A 25,982-nucleotide genomic window follows, 5' to 3' on the forward strand; every position below is an offset into this window, starting at 1 on the left:
TGTCAATAGGTTTGGTATCTCCTGAGGCCTCTCTCCTTGGCTTGGGAAGGCCATCTTCTCACTGGGTCCTCAAATGGCCTTTTTTGTCCCTGTGGGCATACACCTAGTGTCTACTTCTCCTCCTATGAGGAAACCAGTCCTAATGAATTAAGGTCCCACACTTATGACCTCATTTAACCTTAATTACCTCTCTAAAGTCTCTGTCTCCAAATACAGTCACTTAGGCATTAGGACTTCAACATATGTATATCATTAAGTTAATATAACTGTTAGTGGTAATAAAAGGCAATGGAGTTACTAAAGCTGTGGGATAAACAGGCAAAGAGAATTCAACTATTTGAAAGTATCCTGCAGGTGCTAATGGCTCACAGTAATTTCTAGAAGTGACTTTTGTAAAAACATAACTTCCAAAAGCTGCCCACTGAATACTCTAAATTCCATAAATGTGTAACCACTACTAACTTTTTAGAACAAATAGAAAGCTTCCAACTGAAACAAACATTAAAAGGTGTTAAAATATAGTTTAATAAAATAAATTCATTTCAATTCAATACTTAGCACATTTTATCTTAAACAATTATGATTATTTGTCCTACTTGGTTAATCCCTCACAAAGCCATCGTCTCCCCGACAAAAAACTGTTCATTCTGATCCTCGAGATAACCTCAGATACCTACTTTCTCTGCTTCTTTGCTACCCACTGTCCCCATCACACAATATCCTAAATAGAAGATCTTCCTTCTGTTCTTTGAACTCCACATGTACCTTTCCAACTCAGAGTATTCCCAACTCTTTTTCTCTTCATTGAAACATATTTTTTCCTACAATGCTTTGTAAATTAAATCTTCTAGGTGTCAACATAAATTTCAAATCAGCAGTGGTTTTCTACCCTGAACATTCCTATATATATTATAAAATTCTTTGAACCTCTAGTGAATAACACTATACAATTTACATAATTATGTTTAAATAGTTATTAGTACCATTTATGTTTTTATACACTATATGCAGTATGAAGCAGTTATCATCATTGTTATTCAATTTTGAATCAAAATGTCCCAGTTGGGTAAACACCATAAAATGTGAGCCTACAAATATATAAAGTTGATTATGTAAATAGTGAGATCTTCTAGAATGAACTTATAACCCAGAGACTACACTTGGAACCTCTGTTCTCCTTGCCCAACAAAGCAGAACTGAGAAACTTGTGTGTCACTGTCAAAGAGCAGGAAGCAGATGAATTGCCAGAAGCCTGAAGACACCAGTGCACAGATGTTCATCAGACCATGGTGTGGGTTTATCATCAAAGTTATCCAAAAGAACAAAATAGAAGACAGCAAGGAAAAGGAGACACACATAGTCACCAGAATGAGCCAGTGCTTATGGTGCTTGTCTCACCTGGATGAGAGCAGCACTCTGGTCTCATGGGAAAGTCTACGGTAAGGCTGTTGTGATGAATGTGTTGGACTCGCTGTTAGCGTCTGTGCAGAACAAGCCCATCTTCCCCTGCCCTCAGACACGAGACCTCATGGATCTTGGTCCTTTGCACACTGGGATTTACACCAGCAGGCCCTTGGTTCTCAGGCCTTCGGACTTGCACTGAATGATACCAGCAGCTTTCCTGGTTCTCCAGTTTGCAGACAGCAGGTTGTGGGACTTCTCAGCCTCCATAACCAATTCCTACAATAAATGTCCTCTTAACATAGTCATCTCTCAGGGGATGTATCCACAGGGACCTGGTTCCAGCCTCCACCACTTGGATATCAGAATCCTCAGATGCTCAATTACCTAAGATGGTCCAGCACAGTTGGCCCTCTGGATGTCGGGGTTCTGCATCTGGGGTTTGCTGAATCCTGGGATGCAGAACTCGCAGATATGGAACTGTATCTATATATCCTACTGCTTCTGTTTTCAAGGAGAATGCTAACACAGACAATACAAATTCCCAACTGTAGAAAAGTCCCTGCAATCACAAAGGAAATAATAATCACGTCAATTGAAAGCTGCTCTTTGGCCCCGTTCCTGTTTGCCCATTTCTGTCCCCCCTCGCCTTGAAAGAACCTAATTAAAGGAATGAGATCACTAAACAATTTAAACTAACTCCTGACTTATGCTCTCCTGAATGCACACCACACCTTGCCTGACCTGTTCACTGTTTTCCTAGATTAAAAGAATTAAGAATGACTAGCTCTCTACCCTCGACAGCTCCCTAAGCAATCCTGCAGGCAGACCCCACAGGCAAGGTAACATCCGAAGTCAGCCAGACTGAATGCAATGGAAAAGTTGCAGAAACTAACCTCCTGCCTTGACGATTCACTGAGATTCTTCCCCCTTTTTCCTTTTAAAATCTGTCATGGCTGGGAACTCCCTGGCAGTCCAGTGATCAAGACTTCACGCTTTCACTGCAGCGGGCATGGGTTCGACCCCTGCTCATGAACTAAAATCCCACATGCTGCAACGTGTGGCCAAAAAAACCAAAACTGTCATGGCTGACCAGAATGTTCAGAGTTGGTCTCGGGACATGAGTCCACCTTCTCTCCGGATTGCCAGCTTTTCTGATTAAAACATCTTTCCCTTCTGACACTTCCTTCTCCATTATTGGCTTTTCAGCCGTGAGCAGCCAAACCTGAGTTTGGTAATACAATGAGATAAAATTCTGCATTTATGCTACTCCCAATAGTTCAAGACTCAGGAGACCATTCACATACATGCTTCACCTTTGAACAACGCAGCCACTGTACTATACCAAAATAGCATGTTTCTTTGTTCCCTTCTGAGACTGACAGTGTCAAAGATAAACACAACCAGATGTGAGTTGAAATGATAAAAACAACAATGGAAAAAACCGTTTTATTCAGTAACTACTGACAGCAGGAAAGAGTTGAACTCCATGGTAATTTCTGCAGAGGTGATCAGGTGTTTTAAACGGAGAATGAGAGGGACTACCCTGGCGGCCCAGTAGTCAGGAATCCGCACTTCCACTGCAGGGGGTACAGGTTCAATCCTGGTCAGGGAACTAAGAGCCAGCATGCAGTGTGGCACAGCCAAAAAAAAAAAAAAAAAAAAACAGAAAAAAAAAACCCTGTGAGATAAAAAAAAATATATATATATATATACATACATTTTTAAATAAAGGGAGAATGAGAAAACAGGGAAGATGGGAGCTCAGTAGTCACAGAACTGAAAGATTACAAAGTGTTGGGAAATGTAAACAAGATTAGTGCAGCTGTATCTGATAGGCAGTAATTATGAAAACTAGGATTCAATCCTATCCAAACAGACAGAGACAGAGGCCTAATTAATCCTCATGATTACATTTCAATGGATTAGCTCTCAGCTCTTTGAGAAATATACATATAAACTCTTCTTAGTAAGTGCTGAAAAAAAGAGGCTGGTGGGGGCGTGCCATTCATCAAGTTTACTGAGAACTAAGTAAATTCTCCTGGCAGATTAATCTGAAACTGTATAGTACATGTGTCCATTACGTTGTGCGTAACAAAAACATTGAAAAAACTCAAGACATGTTCTTCGAGTACTGAAAGCAATTATTCCATAAAGCAGTAAAATGGGTATCTTTCTTGTTTCACTGTCCTACTCGTTAAAGAAAAGGAAAATCATCAATGAATCAAAGAATAAGCAGAAGAGGGAATTCCCTGGCAGTCCAGTGGTTAGGACTTTCACGGCAAGGGCCCAGATTCAATCCCTGTTTGATGAACTAAGATCCTAAAAGCTGTGCCGTGTAGCCAAAAAAAAAAAAAAGCAGAAGACAAAACGAGACATTTTACCAAAGATAGCAAATATAAATCTGAAAAGATGCTAACCATGAATCCTTAGGGAAATTCAATTCAAACAGTGAGAGAGCACGGCAAACTCATAAAAAGAGTTAAAATGAAAAACGACTAACCAACTAATTATTCACTAAGATGTGGAGGAAATGGAACCTTCATACAACTGCTGGTACGAATACAAAAAACTACACGACACTGTAAATCAACTAGACTCCAATAAAAATTAAAAAAGAAAAAATACCATGTTTAAATAGCAATTTGTTAGTTTCTTCAAAAGCTAAACGTTCACCTAACTTTGTGATTCAAACACTGCAATCTAATTTTTTAGCCAAAAGATAAAAGAAACAAATGTCCAGATTAAGAACTGTACACAAATGCTTGCACAAGTTTATTATCAACAGTCAAAACATGGAATTAACCCAAATAGCCATAAACAGGTGAATGGATAAATACTGTTATATCTAATGGTAAGACTATTACTCAAAAAAATTAAAAAGAGCTCCTCATTTAACATCACTGATGAATCTCAAAATAATTATAAAACACAAAACCAGGAGAAAACAAAAGTAAACATTTTAGGATTCCATCATGTAAATTATAGAAATCACAAGGGTATCTATTACAAGGAGAAATAAATCAATGGTTGCTTGGAGGGCTGTGAAGGGTAGGGACACAGAGATTATAAAAGGACATCGAGCAAATACACAGTGATAGACATGATCATTACCATGGCTGTGATGATGTTTTCACAAGTATCACGTGTATGTCAAAACTTATCAAATACTTCACTTTAAATATGTGTATTTTACTACATATAAATTACACCTAAATAAAGCTTTAAAAAAACACTTCAAGATTAACAAAATCTGTATGCCCCACTTTTTTGGAAAATAGATTTGACAGCCCTATACTGACTCCACCATCCTTCTGTCATGCCCTCTGGGGGTCAATCCTGCCTCAGTGGCAGCAAACATTGGCGAGTAATAAAGGACATTTCCACTTCAGTCAACAGGAATGTTGGCTGGCTCACAAGAGCCACATACCTGGACTACTTTTCTCTACCTTTCTTTTTTCTGCCTGTGCAGCAACGGCCTTGGGGCAAACATTAGAGGGAGGTTACAAAAATCCACAAAACTTTCCAATTATCTTCTCTGACAATGACCTCAGCTACACAAGATAAACATGCCTGGAGGTCGAGATTTGTGTACAAATCTGATCCTGCACATCGGCAATCATCACAAAGACATCTGTGGATGCACTTTTAGAAGAGGCACATTCCAATGAGCTGGCTGCTGTCTCTGCTCCCTACTAACCCAGTTTCTGTAGAAGTTTCAGTTTCCCCTGGCCCCTATAGTCTTACAGCCAGTGACTGTCACCCATGGAATTGTGGACATCAGGGCACATGCTATTTGCAAGACCACGGGAGGAGATGCCTCTCAACAGTGCTGACACCTCCTGTGATACCCGCTGTGAACAGGGGAAAAAATTCATGCTGCTCCAAGAACTTGAGGTTGTCACATCTTACTCCTCTTCAGGGTGATGTATGAGTCTCCTAAAACTCATAGCATCCAGGCTTCAAATGAGGACCAAAAAGCCCTGCCCTCTCTCCTACAACTTCACTGGCACCAATGCAAATTTGGCCAAAAATGGCAAGCCACTTTTTGCCATCATACTATCCTCCCTGAGGCCCATGCCTGTGGAGCCCGAATCTCCTTATAAAAAACCTCTAGCAGTACAAAGAACTCCCAAAACAAAATAGGCCTTAAACAGTAAGGCATCCATATTATACAAACGAAAACAATGTGTGGCACACAGTTTGGGTTGGTGACTCACTAGATGGAAAAACTGAGCATGTGAGTATATGTCCCTGGAAAAGGTTGTCCTTCTCTGCACATGGTCAGCTGAATTCACGTGATGTTCTCTGGGCCAACATTCCTTCAGGCTTTTGTACACGTAGTCAGAGAGAAGGGAACACCAACCCCGAAGGGACTGGGCTACTACTCCTGGTTTGCTCCAACACTTGGAAGAACAGAGGTCAGTTTCCCTGAGCGCACTGGGCTGGTGACTGATGCACACTGTGTGGACCTGCCAGGCGATAGAAGTAAAACGGCCACAGAAACGGGCAGTGACATAAATCTGGGAAGAGACCTGGACAGGTTACAAAGTGCAATACAGCCACACGTGCTTCCCACATAACTGAAATTTCAGGGGTATCTCCCCCTGTGGACAACTGAATGTATGAGATTGAATTCAGATGGGCCACTCCTCAGTTTCTTCCAACGTCGTTACCCTGAACAAGAAAATTGCACATTTCCTTGCACATTCAAGGCCTTTCTCCAGTGTAAACTCTACCATGTATACTGGGGTGAATTCTTTTGTTTTTTTAAAATTTATTTGGCAGTGTCGGGTCCTGGTTGTGGCACAAGGGATCTTTGTTGTGGCGCACAGGCTCTAGAGTGTGTGGGCTCAGTAGTTGCGGCTTGCAGGTTTAGTTGCCCCACGGCATGGGGGATCTTAGTTCCCTGACCAGGGATCGAACCCACGTCCCCTGCACTGGAAGGTGGATTCTGAACCAAAGGACCAACAAGGAAGTGCCATGAGGTGAATTCTTTAGGAAAGAATTTCCCAAATTCCTGGCACGAATAAGGTTCTTCCTGTGAACTCTAATAAGAACAAAAGGTGGAACTAGAAGTAAACAATTTCCCACATTCACAACACACATTAAGACCTTTCACCTCTGTCAACATGGATGTTGAAGGAGTGCAGAGCTCTGGGGAAAAGATTTCTCACATTCACTACCCTCATATGGCCTCGATCCTGTGTGAACTCTCTGATGATAACGGAGGCCGGACCTAGACGAAAAAGATTTCCCACATTCACTGCATTTATAAGGCTTTTCTCCAGTATGAATTCTACAGTGTTCAATGAGATAAGAATTTGCTCTAAAGGACTTCCCATATTCAGTGCATTCATAAGGACTTTGGTTAGTGTGAATTCTGATGTTCACGGAGAATGGAACTACAGATAAAAGATTTCCCACATTCACTACACTCATATGGCCTCAACCCTGTGTGAACTCTCTGATGATAATGGAAACCATACCTAGATGAAAAAGATTTCCCACATTCACTGCATTTATAAGGCTTTTCTCCAGTGTGAACTCTACAGTGTTCAATGAGAGAAGACTCTCTCCTAAAGGATTTCCTACATTCACTGCACTCATAAGGGCTTTCTCCAGTGTGAACTCCCTGATGATAACGAAGGTTCCTCCTAGTGGTAAAAGATTTCCCACACTCATTACACTCATAAGGCCTTTCTCCTGTGTGAACTCTCTGGTGTATAAGAAGGTAACATCTTTGGATAAAGGATTTCCCACATACACTGCACACATAAGGCCTTTCTCCTGTGTGAATTCTCTCATGTTTAATGAGGTTGCAACTAGAGAAAAAAGATTCCCCACATTCACTGCACACATAAGGTCTTTCTCCTGTGTGAACTCTTTGGTGTATAAGAAAGTGACATCTTTGGATAAAGGATTTCCCACATTCACTGCACACATAAGGCCTTTCTCCTGTGTGAATTCTCTTATGATTGCTGAGGCTGGAACGAGAGGAAAAAGATTTCCCATATTCACTGCACACATGAGGCCTTTCTCCTGTGTGAACTCTTTGGTGTATAAGAAAGTGACATCTTTGGATAAAGGATTTCCCACATTCACTGCACACATAAGGCCTTTCTCCCGTGTGAACTCTCTGATGATAACGGAGGGTGGAACCATAGGAAAACATTTTCCCACATACAGTGCACTCATAAGGCCTATCTCCAGCATGAGTCTTCTGATGATGACACAGGGCAGAGCTGGAGGTAAAACATTTTCTGTACTCAATGCACTCATAAGGCCTTTCTCCTGTGTGAACTCTCTGATGATAACGAAGGCCAGAGTGAGAGGTAAAAGACTTCCCAGATTCACTACATTCATAAGGCCTTGATCCACTGTGAACTCTCTGATGATAATGGAAGCCAGGGCGAGATGTAAAAGATTTCCCACATTCACTACATTCATAAAGCCTTGATCCAGTGTGAACTCTCTGATGATAATGGAGGCCACGGCGAGACATAAAAGATTTCCCACATTCACTGCATTCATAAGGCCTTTTTCCACTATGAACCTTCCAGTGCTGAGTGAGGTAAGATTGATGACTACAGGATTTCTAACACTCACTGCACTCATAAGGCCTTTTTCCTGTGTGAACTCTCCGGTGGAGAATGAGTATCGAGCTATTGGTGAAAGATTTCCCACATTCACTGCAAGCAAAAGGCCTTTCCCCTTTATGTACTCGCTGGTGTAGGATGAGCACCGAGCTATTGGTAAAAGAGTTCCCACACTCACTCCAATCATAAGGCCTTTCTCCTGTGTGAACTCTCCAGTGTACAATGAGGTAAAATTTTCGACTAAAAGATATCCCACATTGAGTACACTCATAACGCCTTTCTCCAGTGTGAACTGTCCATTCTCGAACTATGATGGATCTGCGGCTCAAAGACTGTGCACATTCACTGCACAAGTAACAATTTTCTCCAATGTGACTTCTCCAGGGATAAATAAGGACAAAGTTTTGGTTAAAGGATTTCCCACATCTGCTGCACTTGTACTGCCTTGTCCCAGTATGAATTCTTCGATGCAGATTGAGGGTTGAGGTTCGTCTGAAAGATTTGCCAGACTCACCACACACATGAAGCCTTTCCCCAGTATGCACTCTCTGGTGAACAACAAATGAGGATTTGTACCTGAATGTCTTCCCACATTCACTGCACACAAAACAATGTCTTCCAGGGTAGACACCCTGGTCCTGAACAAGTGCATGTTTCGGGCTGAAGGTTTTCTTGCATTCTCCCCGGCTGTAATGACTTCCTCTGCTTTGTAAAGTTGCCTCACGCTGGGCAATCTCATTTGGCTTCTCCCTGGTGTGAGTGGTCTGTTGCTGGAGATGTCCCAAGGTGGCCAGAAAGTCTTTCCCAACTTCCTCACAGGTAAAGGGCTTCCTTGACACATGGCATTTGCAGCTCTTCACAAACAAGGCCCTGACTACAGCGTTTCTGAAGGATTTCTCTTCCATGTGCTGCTTCTGGAGTTTTTGGAGGTTTGCACTAAAATGAAATTGTTTCATACATATTCTACACCCAAACACTTTCTGGCTGTGTTGTGTTTCTTCATGTTCAGCCAAGTGAAAAATACTTCTCAAGACCAGACTACACATCTCACCAGAGTGGTTCTTCTGGGAAAACGAAGGTGCCTTAGGAGTCCTGGCCTGTGACACGCTTATAGAAATGCTTCATTCAAAGGGTGCTTCTGCATCCTCTGCTCCACAGCAGCAACCTGAATGCAAATAAATGGTGGTGAAATACATGCAAATAAACATGTTGACTTTATAGGGAGGGGGCAACATCATCATAAAGGTAATGTGTCACATCTAGGAATGAGTCTACAGTATGCTTTTCCAGAAAGGAGATTTGTAATTCCACTGGGGAAGCGGCTACTAGTCATGAATGTGCCTCTAAGGCAAAAGAATGGTACACTACACCAGGGGAAGGACATTAGGATAGGTTGCAGCACCAAGTAGAGAGGCATATTCTAGAACTTGTTCATATGCCAGAGGATTCCTGCAGGACCTATTCTGCTAGTGACGTGACACTGTGTAGAAGCATATGTCCAAACCCAGGAGAAAGCAACTGCAGTAGAATAGCTGCTGTTCATGGCCAATTTAAGGATGTGTGGACACCTCATAGCACATGTGGACCAAAGTTGCAGAGCAAGAGAGCAGGAGGTATGAGAGAATGGCTGAGATTTGAAGTCCAGAAACATAGGGCTTGTCCCTGGGCTGGAAGTCAGAGTAGATATCACAGTGGAGTAAAACTGACTAGTCAGCACAGGCTTAACAGTGGGGAAGGGAGGTACACATGGGCTGTGGTGTGGGCAACAACCAAAAAAATACTGGGTAAATGAGAAACATTCCTGGTATGATCTGAACACAGTACTGATGTCACACCCTCGAGCTTCACCAGGACAAGGTACCTGTGAGTCCACCTTGCAGCCTTGGCTATTGAGAATCCCTATAATTTTTGGTGTCCCTGACCTCAGCTGACAGATGCAGAACCATTACATGGCTGGTCCCTTCTGAGAGCCCAAACTGCCACACCCCACCTAGCCAGTGACCTTGTAACCAACCCAAGTTAAGGTCTTTCCCTACCAAAAGCAGTCTGAAAATCCGGATGATGTGACTGATCCATCAAATGCAGAAACATGAACAAAAGGCTCTAAGAAACATGAAATATCAAGGAAACAAGACATCACCAAAGGAGCACAAGTTTCCAGCAAGTGAACCCAAAGAAATGCATATCTATAAACAACTGGACAAAGATTTCAAAATAAATGTTTTAAGGAAGCTCAGTCAGCTCCAGGAGAACACAAACAGAAACTCAATCAAAGTAGGAAAAAAATACACAAACAAATCAACAGGTTCCAAGAATGGGAGTTCCCTGGCAGTCCAGTGGTTAGAGCTTCACACTCCCACTGCAGGGGGCACGGGTTCCATCCCCCGTCAAGGAACTAAGATGCTGTGTGCCACATGGTGCGGCCAAAAAACAAAAAACAAGAAGTTCCAAGATACAAAAAAAAAGAGAAAGGAATTAAATTTTGGAGCTGAAGAACACAATGAATGAAATGAAAAATACAACAGAGACCAGCCAACTTGATCAAGTAGGAGAAAAATCTGTGACCTTGAATCAGGTGATTTCAAATCATCCAGCTAGAGGGATAAAAGACTGAAGAAAGCTTATGTAAATTATGGGATGCCATCAATGGAAATAATATTCACATTGTAGAAGTGCCACAAGGAGAAGTAATGGAGAAAGGAGCAAAAAGCTTATTTAAATAAAAAATGGTGGAAACAATCAACCAAATCAGGAGAGAGAGGTGAGGATATGTAGGTACATGATGTGCATAGGTCCCCATCCAGATTCAATCCAACAAGATCTTCACTGAGACAGTGAAATGAAAGTCCGAAAAGTCAAAGACAAAGAATTTTGAAAGCAGCAAAAGAAAAGAAACTCATCACATAAAAGAGAACCCCTGTAAGGCTATAAGCACATTTCTCAGCAGAACCCATGCAGACCAGGAGAGAGTGGGACGTTAAATTCAAAATGCAGAAGGAAAAAAAACCTGCCAACTAAGGAATACTTTATCTGGCAAAGCTGTCCTTCAGAAATGAAGGAGTGATAAAAACTCTCCAACATAAACAAAAGCTGGGAGAGTTCATCACCATTCAACCTGCCTTACCAGAAGTGCTAAATGGAGCTTTTCAAGCTGAAAAGAGAACACTAATTAGTAACAGGAAGATATACAAAAATATGAAGCACAGTGGTAAAGGTTAAGTATATACTCAAATTCAGAATATGCTAACACTGTAACATGGTGGTGTGGTAATCATTTAATACTAGTATAAATGACAAAAGACAAAAATATTAAAAATTAATACAGCCACAATTATTTCTTAATGACTACAAGTATAAAAAGATATAAACTGTCATATCAAAAACATAAATTCAGGGACTTCCCTGGTGGAACAATGGTTAAGAATCCACCTGCCAATGCAGGGGACATGGGTTCGAGCCGTGGTCTGGGAAGAATCCACATGCTATGGAGCAACTAAGCCCATGTGCCACAACTACTGAGCCTGAGCTCTAGAGCCTGCGTGCCACAACTACTGAAGCCCGCATGCCTAGAGCCTATGCTCTGTAACAAGAGAAGCCACTGCAATGAGAAGCCCGCACACTGCAACGAAGAGTAGCCCCTGCTCACCGCAACTGGAGAGAAAAGCTCACACGCAGCAACGAAGACCCAACACAGCCAAAAATAAAAAAATAAAAAAAAACATAAATGCAAAAGGGGTGAGATACTAAAAGGGGACTTTTCCCCCTTTTATTTATTTATCTTTATTGAAGTATAGTTGATTTACAATGCTGTATTAATTATTGCTATAAAGCAAAGTGATTCAGTTATACATATATATACATTCTTTTTTAAAATATTCTTTTCCTTTATGGCTTATCAGAGGATACTGAATATACTTCTCTGTACTATATGGTAAGACTTTGTTGTTTATTCATTCTAGATATAAAAGCTTACACCTGGGAATTCCCTGGTGGTCCAGCAGTTAAGAATCCGCCCTCCAATGCAGGGGATGTGGGTTTGACCCCTGGTCGGGGAACTAAGATCCCACATGCCACGGGGCAACTAAGACCACGTGGCTCAACTAGAGACCCTGCGTGCCGCAAACTATAGAGTCCATGCACTCTGTAGTCCGCATGCCACAACTGCACAGCCTGCACGCTCTGGAGCCCATAATCACAACTAGAGAGAAGCCCGCGTGCCACAACAAAGATCCCGCGTGTCGCCATTAAGACCCAACACAGCCAAAATAAACAAATAAATAAATTTAAAAAAAAAAAAACAGCTTACACCTGCTAATCCCAACCTCCCACTCCATCCCTTCCCCAACACCCTCCCTATTAGCAACCAACAGTCTGTTCTCTATCTCTGTGATTCTGTTGCTGTTTCACAGATAGGTTCATTTGTGTCATACATTAGCCTCCACATATAAGTGACATCATATGTTATTTGTCTTTCTCTTTCTGACTTACTTCACTTACTATGATAATCTCTAGGTCCATCTATGTTGCTGCAAATGTCAAACTTCCTTCTTTATGGCTGAGTAGTATCCCATCGTATATGCTGGGTTGGCCAAAAAGTTCGTTTGGGTTTTTCTATAAGATGTTATGGAAAAACCCGAATGAACTTTTTGTCCAACCCAATATATACCACATCTTTTTAAACCATTCATCTATTGATGGGCATTTAGGTTGTTTCCATGTCTTGGCTATTGTGAATAGTGCTGCTATGAACATTTGGGTGCATATATCTTTTTGAATTATGTTTTGTATGGATATATGCCCAAGAGAGGGATTGCTGGATCATATGGTAATTCTTTTAGCTTTCTGAGGAACCTCCATACTGTTTTCCACAGTGGCTATACCAACTTACATTCCCAACAACAGTGTAGGAGGGTTCTAAAATGGGACTTTTTGTATAGAACTGACATTAAGTTGTTATCAGCTTAAAATACTGTTATGCTTCATGCAAACCTGATGGTAAACACAAAAGCAAAAACCTACAGTAGATACACAAAAGAGAAAGACAAAAGGAATCAAAGAACACTGCTACTGAAAACCATCAAATCACAAAGGAAGAAAGTGAGAAAGAAAAAAAGGAACTAAGGAACTACAAAAATTAACAATATGGCAATTAGAAAGTCCTTACAAAATTCTCTCCATTCAGAAGACACACAGTGGCTGAGGATAAAGCCTTCAAGAGACTCGCTTCAGCTTTAAGGACACAAATAAGCTGAAAGAGAAGGAACTGAAAAAAAACTCCATACAAATGGAAACCAAAAATCAGTAGCTTATTCTTATAAATAGCCTACATTTAGGCAAGAAAAATAAACTTCAACTCAAAACCTATCACAAGAGACAAAGAAAGTGATTAAATAATAATAAAGGTGTTGACTCATCAAGAGAACAGAACATATTATAAGTAATATGCATCTAACACCAGGGCACTTAAATGTATAAGGCAAACATTAAGAAAGTGGAAAGTAGAAAAGAAAGCAATGAAATAGTATTAGCAGACTCCAATACCCATCTTTTGAGAATGGGTAGATTAACCAAATAGAAAATCAATAAGGAAATATTTAATGACATTTTAGCTCAAACATTGACCAAATACTGAATGGAACTTTAGACCACCTCAACCTAACAAACATACACAGAGCATGCAATTCAACTACAGCAGAATACATTCTTTTCAAGTGGATACAGAACACTCTCTAAGAGAGATCATATGTTAGGTCACAAAACAAGTCTTAACACATTTAAGAAGACTGAAATCATATCAAGAATCTTATCCAGCCATAAGGGTTGGAAACTAAAAATCAGTAACATAATATATTTGTGAATGCAGCAAAGTTCAAACATATATGAACATTAAACAACACATTCCTGGGACTTCCCTGGTGGCGCAGTGGATAAGACTCCACGCCCCCAATGCAGGGGGCCCAGGTTCAATCCCTGGTCAGGGAACTAGATCCCACATGCATGCCGCAACTAAGAGTTCACATGCCACAACTAAGGAGCCCATGTGCCGCAACTAAGGAGCCGGCAAGCCTCAACTAAGGAGCACACATGCTGCAACTAAGACCCCATGCAACCAAATAAATAAATAAATGAATATTAAAAAAAAACACACATTCCTGAACCATTAATGTGTTGAAGAAACAAAATCAGAAGGAAAAGTAAAATTATCTTGAGACAAAGTAAAATGGATCAAAACACACCAAAACTTATGAGATGTAGCAAAAGAATTTCTAAAAGTAAACCTGATAGCAATAAATGTCTATATTAAGGAAAAAGAAAAATCTCAAATACAGAAACTCACTTTACACCACAAGGAACTAGGAAAAAAACAACTAAGCTCAAATGTAGAAGGAAGGAAATAACAAGGGTCAGAGCAGAAATAAAATACAGACTGAAGAAACAATAGTAAGGTTAACAAAGCTAAGAGCTGGTTTTTGAAAAGAACCAAAATTGACAAACCTTCAGCTACATTAAATTAGAAAAGAGGAGACTCAAATAAATGAAATCAGAAATGGAGGAGATATTACAACTGATACTATAGACACACAAAGATCATAAAAAACTATAATGAACAATTAAATGCCAACAAACTGGATAAAGTAGAAGAAATTCTTTGAAACAAACAACTTAGCAACACTAAATCATGAAGAAAAAAATCTGAATAGGTCAGTAACAAGTAAGGAAACTGAATCATTAATCAAAAATCTCCCAACAAGGGCTTCCCTGGTGGCGCAGTGGTTGAGAATCTGCCTGCCAATGCAGGGGACACGGGTTCGGGCCCTGGTCTGGGAGGATCCCGCATGCCGCAGAGCAACTGGGCCCATGAGCCACAACTACTGAGCCTGCGCGTCTGGAACCTGTGCTCCGCAACAAGAGAGGCCGCGATAGTGAGAGGCCCGTGCACCGCGATGAAGAGTGGCCCCCACTCGCTGCAACTAGAGAAAGCCCTCGCACAGAAACGGAGACCCAACACAGCCAAAAATAAATAAATTAATTTATATATATATAAAAAGACATATAGTATATTTATTAAAAAAAAAATCTCCCAACAAGCTAAGCAACAAGGATATATTTTACAGCACAGAGAAATACAGCCATTGTTAGCCTTCCTTCCTTCCTTCGTCCCTCCCTCCCTTCCTTGGGTCTTCATTGCTGCATGCGGGCTTTCTCTAGTTCCAGTGAGCGGAGGCTACTCCTTGTTGCAGCGCGCAGGATTCTCATTGCAGTGGCTTCTCTTGTTGTGGAGCATGGGCTTTAGGCGCACGGGCTTCAGTAGTTGTGGTATGTGGGCTCAGTAGTTGTGGCTCATGGGCTCTAGAGTACAGGCTCAGTAGTTGTGGCGCACGGGCTTAGTCACTCTGCAGCATGTGGGATCTTCCCAGACCTGGGCTCAAACCCATATCCCCTGCACTGGCAGGTGGATTCTTAACAACTGCACCCACGCAGTGCAACGAAGAAGCCTATGTGCCCAGAGCCCGTGCTCCGCAACAAGAGAAGCCACTGCAATGAGAAGCCGCTGACCACAATGAAGAGTAGCCCCCGCTTGCCACAACTAGAGAAAGCCCGCACACAGCAACAAAGACCCAATGCAGCCAAAAATAAATAAATAAATTTATTAAAAAAAAAAAAAAGATGTTCACTGTCCTCATTTCTATTCAGTATTGTTCTGGAAGGCCTACCCAGAACACTTGGTGAAGAGAAAAAAGTAATAATAATAAAATCTTAAAAGAAGTAAAACTGAGTCTGCAGAAGGCATGATCTTATATATAGAGTACCCTAAAGACTCTCCCCTAAAAGTGTTAAAAATATTAAACAAATTCAGTAAAGTTGCAGGACACAAAATCAATATGCAAAAATCAGTTGCATTTCTATAAACTAAGAATGAAATATCGGAATAAGAAACTATGAATAAATTTAACCAAGAAAGTAAAAGATCTGGACTCTGAAAATTTTAAGACACTGATAAAAGCAAGTGACACAAATAAATGAAAAGATATCCGATGTCCTTGTATAGGAAGAATTAATAATGTTACAATGTCCACACTACACAATGCGATATACAGATTCAATACAATTCCTATCAAAATCACAATGGAATTTTTCACAGAAATAGAACATGAATCCTAAAGCCACAAATGACCTCAAAGAGCCAAAGCAATCTTGAGCAAGAAGATGAGAGCTGAAGATATCAAACTTCCTTATTTTGAAATACATTGTGAAGCTGCAGTAATCAAAACAGTATGGTACTGTCATAAAAACAGACACACAGAGGAATGGAACAGGATAAAGAACCCAGGAAAAAGTCCCAAACATATATGGTAAACTAATCTTTGACAAGGGTGCAAAGAACACAGGATGGCGAAAGGACAGTCTCTTCAATAAAAGGTGTTGGGAAAACTGGATATTCACATGCAAAACAATGAAACTGGGCCCCTACTACTAATAATTAACTCAGAGTAGATTGAAGAGTTAAACAGAAGACATGAAAATGTAAAACTCCTTGGGGGAAAAAAACAGGGAATACGCTACTTGGCAGTTGTCTTGGTAATGATTTTTTTTTTAATACAACATGAAAAGTACAGGGGAAAAAAATAACAAGTGAAACTGCATCAACCGAAAAAGCTTTTCTGCACAGCAAAAGAAACAATCAAAAAAATTAAAATGCCACCTACAGAATGGGAGAAAATATTTGCAAGCCATGTACCTAATAAAGGGATAATATTTTAAACACGTAATGTACTCATACAAATCAGCAGAAACAGAATAATCTGATTAAAATATGGGCAGAGGGTCTTAACTAAGCAAACTGTTTCTTGGTGTGCTCTCCCACTTGCTGTTGTGCTATGTCTCTAGCAATAAACTTTGTACCTGTTTTTACAAAATAAAAATATGGGCAGAGGATCTGATTAGGCATTATTCCAAAGATGATATACAAATGGCTAACAAGTATATGAAAAATTGTTCTTCCTCACTAATCATCAGGGAAATGTAAATCCAAACCACAATGAGATATTACTATATAACTGTTAGGATGGCTATCATCAAAAAGACAAGAGGGTGGGATGAATTGGGAGATTGGGATTGACATATATACACTATTGATACTGTGTATAAAGTAGGTAACTAATGAGAACATACTGTATAGCACAGGTAACTCTACTCAATGCTCTATGGTGACCTAAATGAGAAGGAAATCCAAAAAATAGGGGATATATGTATATGTATAGCTGATGCACTTTGCTGTACAGTACAAACTAACACAATACTGTAAAGCACCAATACTCCAGGAAAGAAAGAAAAAGAAAGAGAGAGAGAGAGGAAGGAAGGAAAGAAGGAAGGAAGGAAGGAAGGAAGGAAGGAAGGAAGGAAGGAAGGAAGGGAGGGAGGGAGGGAGGGAGGGAGGGAGGGAAGGAAGGAAGGAAGGAAGGAAGGAAGGAAGGAAGAAAGAAAGGAAAGAAAAGAAAGAAAGAAAGAAAGAAAGAAAGAAAGAAAGAAAGAAAGAAAGAAAGAAAGAAAGAAAGAAAGAAAGAAAGAAAGAAAGAAAGAAAGAGAGGAAGGAAGGAAGGAGGAAGGAAGGAAAGAAGAAAGAAAAGGGAAGGGAGGGAGGGAAGGAGGGAAGGAGGGAAGGAGGGAGGGAGGGAGGGAAGAAGAAAGAAAGAGGTAAGGGTTGGCAAAGGTATACAGATAAGGGAACCCTTGTACACTTGGTAGCAAGATAAACTGGTACAGGCATTATGAATAAACAGTATGGAAGTTCCTCAAAAATTCAAAACAGAACTATCATACAATCCAGCAGTCCCACTGCTTGGAATATAGCCAAAAGAAATGAAATCCAAAGGGGAAAAGATAACCTGCACTGTCACGTTCACAACAGCATTATGGATAATACACAAGATATGGAAACAACCTGAGTGTCCACCCACGTAGGGATGGATAAACAAGGTGTGATATACTCACACATACACATGCATGCCTTGAATATTATTTAGCCTTAAAAACAAAGGAAGTCCTGCCATATGGGACAACATGGATGAACCAGACGGACATTATTCCAAATAATGTATGATATCACTTATATGTAGAGTTTAAAACAAACAAAATTGTTGAACTCACAGAAACAGAGAGTAGAAGGCCAGGGGCTGTGGGATGGGAGAAATGGGAAGTTGTTGCTCGAAAAGCACAAACCTTCAGTTACAAGATGGTACAGATCATTAAACGCACTGCAGGACTACAGACCTCAAATTCTTCCCAGTGAGGATCCGGTACAGCAAATATTGGGGTTGCAGGGGAGAGAAGAATGGAGTGCAAACAACCCAGGCATACCTACCACAGCAACTACCCAGAAAGCTGTGGAAACAAGCAGTGCCTGAGGTCCACATGTCACAAGGACAGAGCACCCCCACAGAAAAGGGGGGTGAGCCAGAATACAGAGCTCACTCCAGGTCACTGGGAAGGCTGTGAGAGTCTTACCCAGTGAGGATATGAGTGTAAAGTTTTCCAGCATCACATCGTGGTACAAGTGCCTCTGAACCTCATCAAGGAGCCTCCATTCCTCCCACGAGAAGTACACGGCAATGTCTTCAAAGGTCATACTATCCTGTCAACATGGGGACAGATGAAACAATGAACACTCTGAGAACCCACAGTCCATCACCACACAATCTACCCCACTATCATCCTCCTCCCAAGCTTCCCACCTCAAAGGAGATACCAGGACCTGGTGCTACTGATGCTCACTCTCTCCTCAGGTCCCATGAACCACTGTGTTCAGCCCTCAGCAATAACAGTCAGTGAGACATATAGATGCCATGTAAGCTCTGCGCCTGGCTAGCAGAGCCCCATCCCTCTAGCCAAGCAATTCCCCTGGAGTCTCCCAGACTGTACATACAAGACATAGTCAAACCTGGGCTCATGCTTCACCATTAAGTCCCCAATACCAGGGCCACGGGGCTATCAGCACATCATTCTGTAGACTCTCACTCTCTAACATCATCACTCCCCAGGGCTACACTCCCAGTTCTGCCACCTCCCTGTTCTACAACACAGGCATTTCCCTCTACTCACTCATAAACGTGGCCCATAGCTTCCAGAGAGTCCTTGACACTCAAACACGACTCAGTACCATCCGAGACCTCTGATGAATCCCAATACCAGGGAAAATCCCACATGCAGCTTTGCAGGCCTCTCCACCTGCTTCTGATCCTTGCTTCAATATTAGCCACTCAGAACCACATGTGAATTACAGACACCCATGACATTCTTCTACTTCTGTGATGCACTGTCTGATTGCCTGTCCCCTCAACAGTCACAACCCTCCTCTCTCTACTCAAACTTCCTCACAACCCCAGCCCTTACAATCTCCCTGCCAGGCATAACGACTTTCACAAATGACTCCATTTACCCTGGATCTTATCCACCAGCAAGACTAAAACACTCTAGACCCCAACAAGGCTCACTACACAATTCTTGAGAATCTGGACAGTAGTGAGTTAGCAGGAGCCCTGGCCTCAGTGTCAAATTGTCTCAATTATTTCTCTGCCTCCCAAACCACGTATTTTGCACCCATTCATCCCATGGTAGCCTTGGTCACCTGCCAGATCATCTTCTCTCCCAGACAATCCAGAGCCATTCTCTCTCTCACCTGTGTTTGTTATAGTCAGGAACCTCAACCAGGTGCTAAGCAAGAGAACCACTCCTCGGCATGCACCCTAGTCTTTCTGATGCGCTAATAGCATTACGACTCTAACCTGCATTCTACTTTTGAAATGTCATCCACATCTCTGCTCTGGTCCTTATAATAGCCACCACTCTTGAAAGTCTCCATCCGGAGCCCTTCCCTAAATTTCAGACATATATGTCCAGCTGCCCATTTGATGGCTCCACTCACTGTACTCTGAAACACCCCAGACCCATAAAAAGACCAAAACAAAATTTCTGATATGCACAAGGAAATAAACATACTGCATCTGTCACATCCAAGTTTATGAAGGATCCATTCCTTCAGCTCCTAGGGCCAAAAACCCTGGAGTCATCCCTAACCTCTCCCTTACCTACAATATCCAAAAATCTACTTGGCTCTTTTTAAAAAATGTACTTAGAATCCAAACTTGTCTCCTACCTTCATGGCCACAGTTCTGATCCTACAACACTTACCTGGATTACAACAGTAACCTCTTCCTGGGCTCACTGCCTCCTTCCTTAACTCCATAGTCTTTTCTCTTCTCTCCAGCCAAATGGAGCCTACTGAACCCTGGTTAGTACCAACACTTCCTCTTATTCAAACCTCTCATTACTTCCATAAATGATGCCCAACTTCTCAGACAGCCACATCATAGGCCTAATTACCAGGTCCCCTGCTCTTTGTTCCTAACTGAAAGAATGAAGACCTGCTGTACCCTGTTCCCAACTCAGTCACACCTCCAAGCATTTGCACATGCTAGTATCTGCTCCTGGGATAACCTTCCGTACAGGTTCCAACAGTTTACACAGGTTGTCAGGAAAGTGAACACCTGTATGTTACCCTTGTCCTGCACACAGGACCCACAGCTTGAGAATATCCTCAGGGCCCGCAGAGCTAAGAGCTGAGACTATATCAAGGGAAGACTCTCAAGACACAATACCCAGCCACCCTATGGGTGGTGTCACTACCAGTGAGGGACTGGGACACCCTCTCCTGCCTTGTGTAGGATCCCTACGTGCTTTTGCAACGTTCAGAACACGTGGGAAGTGGAAGGCAACCATGGCTGGGCTCCATGTGCGTAGGACTCCCCTGTATTCCCACCCAACCCTGGAACCTGGACCTCGGGTAACTTACTAACGTCTGGGTTTCAATCTTAGAGCTGCCTCTTACCAGATCTCTGACCTTGGACAAAGGCTCTACTTCTCTCTGTCTCAATGTCTTCGTTACCCACATTCCAGTCTGTTCCCTCTCTGAGCAGCATTTTGATAACTTTTAAAACCCTAACACATAATGTGTCCCTCTTCTGTCCACTAACCTCCACGGCCTCCAGGTCCCTCAGAAAAAGGAACAACCTCTCTGCCGGTCCAGGTGCCACTCCGGCTCACTCTGTTTCCTGCAGACATCAGATGGACCCCAGGTTTCCCGAATCCTCCCGCCTCAGCCCGACCTCCAAGATTTTGCACCTGCCGGTCCCTCCGCATGCCACCCTCTCCCACGCGCCATCACACTGTCAGAAACAGGGCCCCACCCAGGACCGCCTCACAGTCCTGGACACAGCCTGGGCTGCGGGCACATGAGCAGGCGCCCCGCACTCGGGGCTTTAGTGTCCGGTGGGGTGAGGGCCCGGAGGCCGAGCGTCTACCTGAGGCGGGTCCCTCAGCGCCGCCGCCGCCGCAGACGCCATAGCAGTCCGTGGGCGGAACGGGGCCGTGAGCGTCGAGAGAGGAGGTGGGACGCGGACACGGCGGTCCGTTTCCCGGGCCTGACGCGGGGCACTCCGGGCGGTGTCGCCGAACCTCAGACCCGCCTCTGTGGCGCGCGGACAGTGCCTCCTCTCGCGTTTTTTCAGTCCCGTCACCCCGGTGCCCCGTAGCGAGAACAGACCCAGGGCAGTTAAAATGGCCGCCACGAGGAGGAGGCCGGAAGTCCCGCCCTGACGTGAAGAATTCTCCCGGAAATGCATTTATCCTGGTGTGCCTTGGCTCACCTCGGTGCAGGATCTTCCAGGTAATGTAGTTCGCAGGGCTTTAGAAGCCGCCGCAAAGGGGGTTCTCCTTTCTGACCGACCAGAACTTTTGCCACGCGGCACCGGGAGGGATGCTGGAAAGCAATCATCCTACCTCAAGGAAGGGAGGGGCTCTGTTCGTTGTTAAGTGCAGCGAAGTGACAAAATGTCAGACTTCGTGATGCTCAGTCAGCTCCCAGAAAGTAAAAATATTATTTGAGATGCTCTCAAATGTACAGATCTAAATGGCCATATTATTATAGAGTCGTTCAGACATGACTCAGCGCATAGCTGGACACATTATATAACTGTTCTTCAAATGCATGTATCTGAAGCCATAGTCAGTTTTCTGAGTTGTATTATGATAGGCTATGAGCAAGAGAAATCAGTCCGTACAGTGCCATGACTGTGAAGAAAGAAGATGGATATTCTAAATTAGGTGGACAAGCAGGAGTTTTACCTCCGGTTCCACACAAAGCTTCTCTCTTGCCTATAGAGTCGGTGATTGTGTCCTACCCATTAAGAAACACTTTCATCCGTATAATATCTTATTCCATTTCCTAACATAAACTCAATTCCTTTTAGTGTACAGACATCTATCTCAAACGGAGAGCAACTTAACTAATGTCATTGTAGTATGGGCCAATAGCTGCAACTTTCAAAGTCACAGCACGTGTGGAAGGGAGTATCTGAACACTCATATAAAGGAGGGCGTCTTAAGCTTATGATCTCGTGTCCTTGCTGGTAAGTGATTATCATTTTCCAGTGATTGCAGGTAGAGTTCTTCATGGGGAAATGAGATAATATCAGAAAAACAGTTTTGAAATGCAGGTGTTGGAAAGTTATTAATATTTATGTAGTTATTCAAAGACAGGGGCAGATATCGCTCTGGGGAAATAGTAGATGATGTTGAAGACAGTTAATACTTCAGAGAACTTTTGGTAGGGCTTTTATTCTTGAAAACATTAATACCGGCTTGGAGAAAGAATTGGAGTGGACGTTAAGAGTAGTCAGACTAGTAAAAGTGAACAAGAATTTCGGGTGCCATGTTTATTCACGGTTCTAATAAATTTTCATTGAACAAAATACTCAGTGTCAGGCACTGTTTCAGGTGCATGAGAACCATGACAGACGAAAACCTCTGTTTTCATGCAGCTTACACTCTTCAATGAACACAGAAAGGAAACATGAAAGAAAAAGTGTGTAACTTTATAGTAAGTTTTAGTGTGATATTAGAAAGTTCAAAGACTCATCTACATATCATCTAAGTCAGATATGAATGAGACTCAAAGTACAATCAATCCTGAGGCAAAACTGCTCTCCAGCTGTGAAACCAAAAGCTCCATGCTTCCAAAATGTAATAGTGGGACAGGCATAGGATAGACATTTCCATTACAAATGGGGGAAATGGGAAATAAAGGAGTGAGGGGTCCTAAACAAGTCCAAAACCTAGCAAGGCAAACATCATGAGATCTTATGGCTCATAAATAATCCTTTTTGGCTCAATGCTCTGCCTTCCAGACCCACTGGAGTAGTGGTCCTATCCCTGCAACTGTGCTGGATGGGTACTGCCCCCAGGAATCTGCCTGGTGGAAATCCCACATCCAGGGTTCCAGTTGGTTTCACCTCCAAGACATTGGGGTGAGTGCTGTCGGTGTGGGCCATTGTCGTGGTTGTGGAGGTGGGAGAAGTTAATGAATTTTTGAATCAGTTTTTTAAAACAGGACAGCCAGACTTCCCTGGTGGCGTGCTGGTTAAGAATCCACCTGCCAATGCAGGGGACACGGGTTCGAGCCCTGGTCTGGGAAGATCCAACATGCCATGGAGCAACTAAGCCCATGCACCACAACTACTAAGCCTGTGATCTAGAGCCCACGAGCTACAACTACTGAGCCCAAGTGCCACAACTACTGAAGCCCACGCACCTAGAGCCTGTGCTCCGCAACAAGCCACCGCAATGAGAAGCCTGAGCACCAAAACAAAGAGTAGCCCCTGCCCACCGCAACTAGAGAAAGCCCACGTGCAGCAACAAGGATCCAACGCAGCCAAAAATAAATAAATAACTTTCTAAAACGGGACAGCCTGGTTTTTCGGATTGTGATGTTGAGAGAAAGTAAGGTAGGAGTCAGGTATGACACCAAGATTTTTCGTGTTGGGAGGTGGAAGGATGGAAGCTCCATCAGCTGTGTTGGGTGTTCTATAGTGGAAATAATTCTCATTGGGGATATCAGCAGTTTCCTTTTTGGCCAAGTTGAGGGTATGAGATATTTCATAGAACAAAAGAGTGGAGTTATTTAGCAGGCAGCTGGACACACAGGTCTGGAACTAAGGGAAGGGCTTCTGGATGGACACATGTACAAAATGTGGTGGACGGTTTGTGGACCAGGGGGACCTTTTGTTGATATTAGTAGGAGGAATCCTGAATATGATGGTAATGCCAATAGCAAATCAGAAAGAGGAGGGTGGGTGCCACAAGTGCATAGAGAGCTTGGGTACCTGAGTGAAGGTGGGGGGCATCATAAGCACTGGTGTGGGAGAGAGGATAATTTGTCAGGTGGCCAAGGATGCTGAGGAATGTGTGCACATGAGATGGGTGTGGAGACAGTTGTAACTGAGGCAAGATGACATTGAAGCCTGCTGTTTATTCACTGCTCTACAGAATCACTAGGATTTTGTTGTGAGCCTTGGTGGTGCCTGGGGTGTTTCAGCTAGGCTGACAGATTAGTTCATGGGCACAGCGGCTCTCTGATAGAGCAACTTGACCTGAAGTGAAGGGACACTGGGGCTGGGCTTCAAATGAGGGTTAAGTGTACAGAGAAAGGCTGACAGGTCAGAATGGCTATCATCAAAAAGTCTACAAATAGGGAGTTCCCTGGTGGTCTAGTGGTTAGGATTCTGGGCTTCACTGCCATGGCCCAGGTTCAATCCCTCGTCGGAAACTGAGATCCCACAAGCCGCACAGCACGGCAAAAGAAAAACACAAAAAGTCTTAAAATAATAAATGCTGGAGAGGGTGTGGAAAAAGGGGAACCCCCATACACTGTTGGTGGCAATGTAAATCCATGCAGCCATTGTGGAAAACAGTATGGAGGTTTAAAAAACTAAAAACAGAATTACCACATGACCCAGCAATTGCACTCTGGGGTATATATCCAAAAATACCAAAAATACTAATTCAAAAAGATACATGCATCCCAATGTTCACAGCAGCATAATTTACAATGGCCAAGATATGGAGGCAACCTAAATGCCCATCAATAGATGAATGGTTTTAAAAGATGTGGTATATATTGTGTTGGCCAAAAAGTTCATTTGGGTTTTTCCATAGCATCGTACAGAAAAACCTGAACGAACTTTTTGGCCAATGCAATGTATGATGGGATACTACTTAGCCATAAAGAAGGAAATTTGACATTTGCAGCAACATGGATGGACCTAGAGATTATCATACAAAGTGAAGTAAGTCAGACAGAGAAAGACAAATACTGTATGATATCACTTATATGTGGAATATAAAAAATACAACAAACTAGTGAATATAACAAAAAAGAAACAGGCTCACAAATATAGAGAACTAATGGTTACCAGAAGGGAGACAGAAGGGGGAAGGGGCAATAGAGGGGTAGAGGAGTAAGAGGTACAAACTATTAGGTATAAAATAAACTACGAGGATATATTGAACAACACGGGGAATATAGCCAATATTTTATAACTATAAATGGAGTATAACCTTTAAAAATTATGAATTGCTATATTGTACACCTGTAACTTATATAATACTGTACAGCAACTATACTTCAATTAAAAAATTAAAATTAAAAATGTAAAAAAAAGATTTTTCTTTTTTAATAAACTGAAATGTGCAAGTCATTACAAGCTAAGCCCCTATTTAAGGCCACAAAATATACTTTTGATTTTTGTAAATAAAAATTCAAGTGGGGAGTTCTCTGGTGGCCTAGTGGTTAGGATTCTGGGATTTCACTGCTGCGGCAAAATATAGTAACAACTAAAAATTTAAATGACAAAAATAACATGTATAATGTAAAAAAAATTGTCTATATTTTCAGTATCCATAAAACCATAAAAACATTGGGCAACATTTTGCAACAAGCAATTTTTGTGAAAACTATCCAATTACTATACAATAATCTAATTTGTGAAAATTTCATTTTGATTTCAAAATCTACCTATAACCAGCCAGAATTAAAGTGGACTGATAATTTTAAATGTTTCCAAAATATTCTGACTATAGAATACTTAT

The 25,982-nt window shown here is 42.1% G+C and overlaps 1 pseudogene; it reads right to left on the reverse strand.

The window, feature by feature from the left end:
- Window positions 1-4,299: 4,299 nt before the first annotated feature.
- On the reverse strand, window positions 4,300-21,679 carry LOC137753667 (zinc finger protein 256-like; annotated as a pseudogene).
- Window positions 21,680-25,982: the final 4,303 nt, after the last annotated feature.

Source organism: Eschrichtius robustus, chromosome 19 (genome assembly GCF_028021215.1).
Source record: "Eschrichtius robustus isolate mEscRob2 chromosome 19, mEscRob2.pri, whole genome shotgun sequence".
Taxonomy (NCBI): Eukaryota; Metazoa; Chordata; class Mammalia; order Artiodactyla; family Eschrichtiidae; genus Eschrichtius; species Eschrichtius robustus.